Source organism: Carlito syrichta, unplaced genomic scaffold (genome assembly GCF_000164805.1).
Source record: "Carlito syrichta isolate Samal-C Ts95f unplaced genomic scaffold, Tarsius_syrichta-2.0.1 Scaffold307105, whole genome shotgun sequence".
NCBI lineage: Eukaryota > Metazoa > Chordata > Mammalia > Primates > Tarsiidae > Carlito > Carlito syrichta.
In genome coordinates, this window is record NW_007251201.1 from 222309 (window position 1) to 232881 (window position 10573).

Here is a 10573-nt window from a genome sequence, read left to right on the forward strand (position 1 = left end):
GTCCAATAACCTTGTCAAATTGTCTTATTAATTTCATCAGTAGGTTCTCTAATACTTTATTTTATTTTATTTTGAGTTGGAGTCTCACTCTGTCACCCAGACTGGAGTGCAGTGGCCGCTTCCGGCCACTGCAGCCTCGACCTGCTGGACTCTGGCCATCCTTCTGCCTCAGCCTTCCAAGTAGCTGGAACTACAGGCACGCGCCGCCACACCCGGCTAATCTTTTAAAATTTTATTTATTGTAGAGACAAGGTGTCACCAAGTTGCCCCGGTGGGTCTTGAACCCACGGGCTCAGGCAATCCACTTGTCTCGGCCTCCCAAAGTGCTGGGATTACAGGCTGAGCCACTGAGTCTGGCCTCTCTAATATTTTAAAGAAGGCAATCATCTTTTGCAAATAATGACAGGTTTTTCTTGATTTGTTTTTTATCCTTACATATTATCATAAACTTTTAGTTGTTTTCTCTCTCTTTCTCTGTCTTACTTTGTTTTGTTTGGCTCTCTAGTATAGTTTTGAAAGGATATTATGATAATCGATACCCTTGTGTTGGTTCCAGTTTTAAAACAAATATTTCCAGCATTTCACCACTATGTATTCTGTTTGTTATAGGTCTTATTACTCTAGGGGGATTTCTATTATTAGGTGGCCGTTCAAAAGAATTCTGAAAAGGTTGGGTGTAGTGGCTTACCCTGTAATCCCAGCACTTTGGGAGGTCACGATGGGAGGATTTCCCGAGACCAGGGTTCAATACCAACCAGCCTGGGCAACTTGGCAAGACCTTGTCTCTACAATAAAAAAAAAAAAAAAAAATTTAGCTGGGCGTGGTATGTGCCTGTAGTTCCAGCTACCCGGAAGGCTGAGGCAGAAGGACCACTGAGCCCAGTAAGTCGAAGTTGCATTGGCTGTGAATAAGCAACTGCACTCCAGTCTGGGCAACAGTGAGATTCCAACTCAAAAAACAAACAAAACATGAATAGATATTGCTTTTTTTTTAAGTTGCAGTCTCACTCTGTCACCCAGGCTGGAGGGCAGTAGCACTCTCCCGACCACCACAGCTTCCACCTGCTGGGCTCAGGTGATCCTTCCACCTCAGTCTTCCAAGTAGCTAGAACCACAGGCACGTGCCACCATGCTCGGCTAATTTTTTTATTTATTGTAGAGAAGAGGTTTTGCCATGTTGCTTAGGCTGGTCTCGAACTCCTGAGTCAGGCAATCCTCTCGCTTCTGCCTCCCAAAGTGCTTGGATTATAGTGTGAGCCACCTCAGCCGGCCTGACATTGAATTTTTAATCAAATCATCACACATTTCCTTTTTTTGACTGGCCAATATACTTAATTACATAATAGGGCTTCTAATGTTAAACTAATGTTACATTTCTAGATAAGTCCAAATGGCAGGCCATTTTTCACACATTTACCAATGTGATCTTCATAAAGGTACAAGTCAGACAATGCCATTTTCTGTTCCAAAGAATCCCACCTCTCCTCACTACACTTAGAATAAGATCCAAGCTCTTTCCGTGGCATCCATTTCTTCTGCCCTTGCCTCTTGTTCTCCAACCTCATCGCTCTCCTTTTTTTTAAAAGTAGAATTTATTGAGAGGACAGAAAAGCTCCCACAGTGGGAGGGGACCCGAGGGGATTGCCCCAACCTCATCTCTTTTCACTCAACTTCTTGTTTGCATCAGACGTTTTTTCATTTCTTCAACTCATGCCAATTTCTACCTTAGGGCTTTTGCTTTTGGGCTGTAATGATATTCCTTTACAACTTCACAGGGCTGGCTCTTTTTGCTAACTTAGGCCTCACTTCAAGGAACACCTTTTGGCCGGGTGTGGTGACTCATGCCTGTAATCCCAGCACTTTGGGAGACGGAGGCAAGAGGATTGCCTGAGCCCGAGGGTTGGAGACCAGCCTGGGAAAACCATCACCTTTTTATAAGACTCTGATGAGTGTCTCTAAGGACCCTTCTCTCAGGTTATTCTCATTACCCCTCCTCCAGTCACTTATTTATTTATCTACTTATCTAGTTGTTTGTTTGTTTATTGGAATCAGGGTCTCATTCTGTGTCTCAGGCTGGAGTGTAGTGGCACAATCACAATATATTGTAGCCTCCAATTTCTGGGTTCAAGCAATACTCCTGTGTCAATCTCCCAAGTAGCTGGGACTACAGGTGCGTGGCACCACACCCATCTATTTTATTTTTTATCTTTATATTTTGTAGAGACAAGTTCTTGTTATATGCCCAGATTGTTTTAGAACTCCAGGTCTCAAGCAATCTTCTCTCCTCAAGCTCCCAAAGATCTGGGGTTACAGGCATAAACCACTATGCCTGGCTACTCTGGTATTTCATCCGTGTCTGTAGTTTGAATCTGCCAGTTATCTTCTTAAAACACATCAAGATCTTAGTGATCTTCTTAGTCTTGTTCTCTACGGTATCCCCCGCACCTGGAACAGTACCTGACACACAGCAGACTTCAGCTGAGTTTGTTAAATGAATGAATACATGAATGAAGTGACAGCGTCTCTTCAAGTCACAGAAACTCTCTTGGAAGCCAGTCAGTCTTTTTCTGTTCATGCTTTCCAGCTGAGACTTCAATTGGGTATATGCTTTCATTACCTGTGGTTGTTGTTTCCAAGTCTCTGTTTTGTTAAGCAGAGGGAGAGTGGGGTTGCCTTGCTTGAAGAGAAAAAATAATTTGACAGTAAAGGCCAGGGACAGGTTGTAACAAACTATAAATAGTTCTATCAATTTTAAGTACATTCTTTTTTCAAATGCAACTTGCAAGCCACCCTGACATTAAAGAACAACAGTGCTGGAATTGTCCTCTGGACCTTGTCAGGCACGCCTGCTGTTCTTTAATAGCTTGGTAAATAAGCTTGGTAAATATTCAGCCTAGGCAACATAGTGAGACTTCATTTCTACAAAAAAATTTAAAAATTAGCTGGGCATGATGGTGCATGCCTGTAGTCCCAGATACTAGGGAGGCTGAGGCAGAAGGATCACCTGAGCTCAGGATTTTTAGGTTGTGCTGAGCTATGATCTTGCCACTGCACTCCAGACTGGGTGATAGAGTAAGACTCTGCTGGAAAAAAAAAGAAAGAAAGAAAAAATTACTATTGGAAGATGGTGCCATTTTATAGATCTTTTTTATTTTATTTTTATTTTTGAGTTGGAGTCTCACTCTGTCGCCCAGACTGCAGTGCAGTGGCACGCTCACGACCACCGCAGCCTTGATCTGCTGGGCTCAGGCGATCCTTCAGCCTCAGCCCTCCAAGTAGCTGGAACTATTTTTTGATTTATTGTAGAGATGAGGTTTCACCAAGTTGCCCAGGCTGGTCTTGAAGCCCTGAGTTCGGGCAATTCTCTTACCTTGGCCTCCCAAAGTGCTGGAATTATAGGCTTGAGCCGCTGCTCCTGGCCAGTGGTGCCATTTTGTAGATCTTTTTATTTTTATTTTTGAATTGGAGTCTCACTCTGTCACCCAGGCTGGAGTGCAGTGGCACACTCATGACCACTGCAGCCTCGACCTGCTGGGTTTAGGAGATCCTTCTGCCTTAGCCTTCCAAGTAGCTGGAACCATAGGAGGGTGCCACCACACCCAGCTGATCTTTTTAAAAGCTAGTATTTAAGCCTGAAGAAATTCTACATTTCTTATATATAGTCTCATAAATTCTTTTTTTTTTTTTTGAGTTGTAGTTCCACTTTGTTGTGCAGGCTGGATTGCAGTGGCACACTCATGGCCACTGCAGCTTTGACCTGCTGGGCTCCAGTGATTCTTCCACTTCAGCCTTCCAAGTGGCTGGAACTACAGGTGTGCACCACCACACCCAACTAATTTTTCTGATTTATTTTAGAGACGACCACCAAGTTGCCCAGGCTGGTCTCCAACTCCTGAGCTCAGACAATCCTCTCGCCTCTGCCTCCCAAAGTGCTAGGATTACAGGCATGAGCACCATGCCTGGCTCGCCTCATAAAATTTTATGTTTGAATATGACCTCAGATACCATCTAATCCAAAAGCATTTATTATGCAAATAAGGAAGGTGACGCCCAAAGCTATAAATTGATTTATCCAAAGTCACTTAGGAAATGAACATCATAATCAGGACAACTACCGAGGCTCCTGACTCAGTCCTCCCCTCCAGCACTTAAATGCCATTCACTGCAGTCACCAACTGAACAACTGAAGTAGTTGGTTCTTCACAGCAAGGCCCCCTTCTCTGAGTCCCTGCCCCTCTGACCAGAGATGATGGATCCAGTGATGGATATCTGACCTACTCTTGTCTAAGCAAATTCTGTCTCAAGGATTTAAAGATTTTATTTTCGGCCAGGTGCAGTGGCTCATGCCAATAATCTGAGCACTTTGGGAGGCCGAGGTGAGAGGATTGCCTAAACCCATGAGTTTGAGACCAGCCTAGGCAACTTGGCAAGCCTTCATCTCTATAATAAATCAAAAAATTAGCTGGGCATGGTGGCACGTGCCTGTAGTTCCAGCTCCTTGGAAGGTTGAGGTGGAAGGATCACCTGAGCCCAGCAGGTTGAGGCTGCGGTTGCTGTGAGCATGTCACTGTACTCTAGTCTGGGGGACAGAGTGAGACTCCAACTCAAAAAAAATTCTTTTGTGGAAATGGGGGTCTTGCAATGTTGCCTAGGCTGATCTTGAACTCCTAGGCTCAAGCAGTTCTTTCTCTTTGACCTCCCAAAGTGCTGGAATTACAGGTGTGAGCCACCAAACCCGGTTATAGGGTTTAAATTTGGAATAGAAAGATGATAGATGTTGAGTGTTTCCTGATGGTGGAAGTCATGAGCTGTAAGGCTTGGGAACTATGGACACCCATGTTCCCCTTTTGAGAAACCAGGCTACAGTGAAGCAGAGTGAAGTCCATTTGCCCTAGGACAGAAGCAGGTCTCAGAGAACCAGAGAGGTTCTAGGCAGCATGTGAGTTCTTAGTTCCAGGTTCCCAGCTGCCTTTCCCCATAGTTGGGCTGCTAGGGAATCTCTGGAACCTTTCCATTCCTTGTGACCAAATCAGTTTCTTTGGCTAGTTTCTGTCATTGTCACCAAAAGTACACATATTGAATACTTAGGAAATAGATAGCAACATTCTGGGTTCCCAAAGAAAGGCAAATCAACATCAAGCCTCTGCTCCATGTCAGGCACTGGAAATGCACTGTTTTTTATACTAGCGTTCCTATGAAGCTGATCTTTGTTTTTCAGATTAGGTAACTGAAGTTCAGAAATAATCCTTGCTAAATCAGAAGGCTAGTAAGTACTTGCATTAGAATTTGAATTCAGATGATCAAATTCCAAAATCTGTGCTTCTTTTCATGAGTCTTATTGCCATATATTCAGTGTGAGCTGTGTTTTACCACTCAAAGAGTGGCACCACCTGGGAGTTTGTTAGAAATTCAGAATCTTAGTATTGACCTCAAACTACTGAGGCATTATCTGTACTTTAGAAAGATTGCCAGGTGATTTGTGTGCATGATGAAGTTTGAGAACCTCTGGTCTAATGGAATCCAAGGCACTGGGGTCAGGAATGACTTTGAACTGTAACCCAATGTTTCTGAATAATTTCCCTCATCTATAAAATGAGCAAAATAACAACCACCTCACTGGATTTGTTGTAAGAAAAGAAAAATAGCTCAGAGCAGTCTAAGCAATGTGAGGTCTGCAAAATTTAGTAGGTCCAGCGAGACATGAGTAGGCTCTTCAGTCTGGCCCCACCCCATGCACAGGGCAAATGTTTAAAGACAGTTTGTTCCTGACTAGCTGTCTCACAGTTATCCTTATGTGTCTGGAATTTGTGATACAAAGAAAAATATATAGCCAACCAATAGTTTATTTATTTATTTATTTTAGAGGCGAGGTCTTGCTGTTTTGCTCAGGCTTGTCTCAAACTCCTGATCTCAAGGGATCCTCCCATCTCAGACTCCTGAGGAGCTGAGCTGTGCGAGTCTCACACAGGCACCAGCTCTCTTATGTTACTGTAATGTGAATTATTGGTAAACAATTTAGGAGCTGCTGCTTCTTTTCCTTTAAAAACCTACTTATGCAGGCGTGGCTCATGCCGGTAATCCCAGCACTTTGGGAGGCTGAAGCAGAAGGATTGCTTGAGCCCAGGAGTTCAAGACCAGCCTGGGCTACAGAGCGAGATGTCATCTCTACCAAAAAATCAAAAAATTAGCCAGGAGTGGTGGCAGGCACTTATAGTCCCACTACTCGGTAGGCTGAGGTGGAAGGACTGCCTGAGCCCAGCAGGTTGAGGCTGTGATGGTTGTGAGTGTGTCACTCCACTCCAGCATTGCAGCCTGGGTGACAGAGTAAGACTCGACTCAAACAAAAAGCCAAATAATACTGTATCTATTGGATGAAATATTATGGAACTAATAACAGTTCTGCTTTCTAGGATTATTTATTGAGATCACTTATGATAAAGTGAAAAAAGATGGTACATACATAGAATAATCCAATTTCGCTAAAAAAAAAAGTCTTTTTTTTTTTTGAGTCAGAGTCTCACTCTGTTATCCAGACTGAAGTGCAATGGCATGCTCATGGCCACTGAAACCTCGACCTGCTGGGCTCAGGTGATTCTTCCACCTCAGTCTTCCAAGTAGCTGGAACCACAGGTGCATACCACCATGCCCAGCTATTTTTAAAATTTATTGTAGAGACGAGGTCTTGCCATGTTGCTCAGGCTGGTGTTGAACTCCTGGGCTCAGGCAATCCTCTTGCCTCGGTCTCCCAAAATACTGGGATTACAGGCAAGAGCCACTGCATCCAGCTTAAAAATATATCTTTATATAAGTGACAAAAAAACCTGAAAGAAAATGGTGCAAACTTAAAAAAATGCATGGTGTGACTATGAAAAGCCAATTTCTGTCTTATGTTTCTGCATTTTCTACAGTGAGGATACAATTATTTGTCTTCTGCTTTTAAATGTCTCTTTATTATAAAATATGACATAGAGCTCGTGACATAAAACCAAAGTACAGGTTAATGAACTGCCTGCTACCCTGGAAGCCTGCCATGGTCCTTCTCCCAATCATAGCTCCTCTCCCCCAAAATAATCACTGTCTGACTTTGGTAGTAATTATTTGCTTTTTGTTATGGCTTATCACTGAAGCATTCATTTTTAAACATTGCATTTTGGTTTTGCCAGTGTTTTAAAATCTTTCAGGACTTTTAGAAATATACACATTTCTCTTTCATTTCCTGTCCCCACTTTTCTGTATAAATTAATTGTTGAAGAAATTCTGTCATTGTCCAATAGTCTAGATTTTGTTGAGTGCATGCTCAAGTTTAATATGTTTCTCTGCCCTCTGTATTTCTTGTAAGCTGGCAGTTGAATCTCTAGTTTGGATCAGAAGCTGAAGCATGGGTGGTTTAGCATGCTTTTGACTTCAGGCTCTCAGGCTCCCCTTTCTCTTAACCTCATGTCATTTTCACAAAGGTGGTGACTTGCTTTCTGGGGTCTTCTGATCTCTCTCCCTCCTCTGGATCTCTTTTTTTCCTGTTTCTCTAACTTATACTGTTTGGATTCTATCCCCAGCATTTTCTCTTCAGTTTGGAAAGGAAGTTTGGGATAGTTCTGAGAGTTATAGGCTCCAAACTGCTACAGTCTGTCAGAAGAAAAAAAAAAAAATCAGAATACAACTTGTTAACGTGGTCCAAGATCGTTACAGTTTGAACATTTGGGTAATAAAAGCTAGGCCTATGACCTAAAGCTGAACTCTCGCCTGCAGGCTGGAGTCTGTCAAATATTTCACTGACCTGTACTGATTACAACCTTGTCTATCAGATAAAACTCAAAGGCAGGATAAAAATCAATCATCCCTCTCCAGACTGGAAGGCCTACATGCTCGTTAACCTTTTACCCTTACATACGTTAACCACATACTTGCTTTATCTTACATGCAACGTCATTTAGCACCAGTCAAAATTGTAATGATGTCACCTTTGCTTCCCTCACTCCCTTCTCCCATTTCCTATGCAACAGAACAGTATAAATACTGTGTCTTGCGTAGCTCACTGGGGACATATTCTCAATTTGTGCTGAGTCGCTGTTTCCCTGGCTATTCGTCCTCCATTGGCTCAGAATAAAATACGCTTTAAATTTAAGTTACAGTTCCTATTATTTAACCCTCCTGTCGACAAGTCCTGTCAGAACTCAGCACTCACTCATGGCATGAATCCACTCTTAGGGTGTGCAGAGCTCTTCTTGGGTTCAGCCGCTATTCTCAGCATGGCCTCTGGGCTTTCCAGTGAGTCCCATTAGCTACAGTTGTTCTTCAGTGTCTGCTATCAGGTAAATTGGTTTCAGGACGCCCCCCCCAAATAAAACCAAACTAGAATCTGTGGGTACTTAAGTCCCTGATATAGAATGGCATAGTATTTGTGTGTAACATATGCACATCCTCCTCTACACTTTAAATCATCTCTAGATTGCTTATAATACCAAATACAATGGAAATACTCATAAATAGTTGTTATATTGTATTATTTTTACTTGTAGTATTTTTGTGTTGTTGTTAGTTATTTATTTATGAATATCTTTGATCTGTGGTCAGCTGAATCTGTGGATGCAGAATCCAGTGGATATGGAGGGCCGAGTGTATTTTGGTTTTTCTCAGGTCTGTCAGTTGCCTGTTATTTCTCTCTGCTTTCTCCTGCTGATGCCACACAGATCTGGTAGATTTGGTGGTTTGCCCCACTCCCACTTATATTTTGGGGTTATGGGGATATTTTGTTATAGTAGTTGGCTATAGGCTTTTGCATTTGCTACCTATTTCATCCCCCTGCCCCTTTTTTTGAGACAGGGCCTCACTCTGTCACCTAGGCTGGAGTTCAGTGGCAGAATCCCAATTCACTGCAGCCTTGAGTCCAGCCTTTCTGGACTCAAGTGATCCTCCTGTCTCAGCCTCTTGAGAGGACTACAGGACTACAGGCGCACACCACCACACCTGGCTAATCTATCTTCCCTTCCCTCCCTCCATCCCTCCCTCCCTCCCTGATTCATTCTTTCTTTCTCTTTCAGAGAAGTTCTCACTGTGTTGCCCAGACTGGCCTTGAACTCCTGGGTTCAAGCAATCCTCCCTGCCTCGGCCTTCCAAAGTTCTGGGATTGTAGGTATAAGCCACCACATCCAGTCATTCCTTGCCCCCTTTTTTTAAATTTGGGAAATTCAGGGAAGTGAAAAAATTGTGCCACTGCTATTTCCATCTTTCTGCAATTTTCCAACTTTTTGTGTTAAAAAATGTAAAATGTTATTAAAATGCCTGAGGGACTATTTTGCTTGATTTGAGAATTTTGTTATATTGCATTGCTCTGATGTTAAGAATGTATTGTATTGAAAAGCAGAGGTTAGTATGAGAGACAAAGACTTTTGGAGGCTTTCTCTGATAATTTAAAAGCAAGAAGTAGATCTGGAAGACATTATGTATCATGGCCTGGGCATGAGAGTCAAGGTATGTGGAGTCTCAAAAGAGCATGCAAATTTCCATCCAAGAGAGGATGTGACCTGACAAGTTGCACTAGTCCCTGGAGAGGGCTGAGTGTTTTCACTTTTTTTCATGTTGTGGGTACAGCATGAAGATTTCTGGCTTAGATTCCCCAAAGGCTCAAACCATGCTACCAAAAGTAAGTATGTTAGAACGATGGTCCTGCAAATTAATACAAATTGTAGATTTTCTCAGTATGGGATCTAGCATAATGAAAAATATTCTCATTTTAATACGAGAGTTTCTTCCTGATAAATTCAAAGAGTTTCACACATAATAGTTACTAGGTACACTAAAAAGAAAACATTCCTGTGAAGTACCATTGGCAGATGCTGCAATCCTTATTACAGAATGAAGAAAACACATTTCTCATTCATTCACACATTTATTCACTCAACTATAGTCATACTGATTATGCTATATCAGGTCATAAAATTTAAGTGTGTAAAAAATTTCTTTTTTAAGTTCGGGTGTGGTGGCTTGTGCCTATAATCCCAGCACTTTGGGAAGCTGAAATGAGAGCATTGCCTGAGTCCTGGGGTTCGAGATCAGCCTGGGCAACTTGGGGAGACCTCATCTTTACAAAAATCAAAAAATTAGCAGGGTGTGGTGGCGCGTGCCTGTAGTTCCAGCTACAAGGAAGACTGAGGTGGAAGAATCACCTGAGCCCAGCAGGTCAATGCTGGGGTGCCTGTGAGCATGCCAATGCACTCCAGCCTGGGTGACAGAGTGAGACTCTGACTCAAAAAAAAAAAGTCTTTTAAAAAAAGAATTAGAAGCCGGGCTCGGTGGCTCAGCCTGTAATTCTGCGACTTTGGGAGGCTGAGGTGAGTGGATTGCCTGAGCCCGAGGGTTCGAGACCCACCTGGGCAGGCGAGACCTCATCTCTACAATAAAATCAAAAAATTAGCTGGGCGTGGTAGCGCGCGCCTGTAATTCTGGCTACTCGGAAGGCTGAGGCGGAAGGATCACCGGAGCCCAGCAGGTCGAGGCTGCGGTGGCTGGGAGTGGCCACTGCACTCCAGTCTGGGCGACAGAGTGAGACTCCAACTCAAAAAAAAAAAATATAAAT

The 10573-nt window shown here is 42.9% G+C and overlaps 1 protein-coding gene across 1 annotated transcript in view; it reads left to right on the top strand.

Annotated features, from left to right (window-relative positions):
• Positions 1 to 260: 260 nt before the first annotated feature.
• Positions 261 to 10573, top strand: part of ZMAT3 (zinc finger matrin-type 3) — a 51585-nt gene continuing 41272 nt past the window's right edge. Inside the window, exon 1 of the mRNA XM_008063854.1 lies at positions 261 to 271. The gene's annotated coding sequence lies outside the window, so the exon portion shown is untranslated. The remainder of the gene's footprint in view (positions 272 to 10573) is intronic.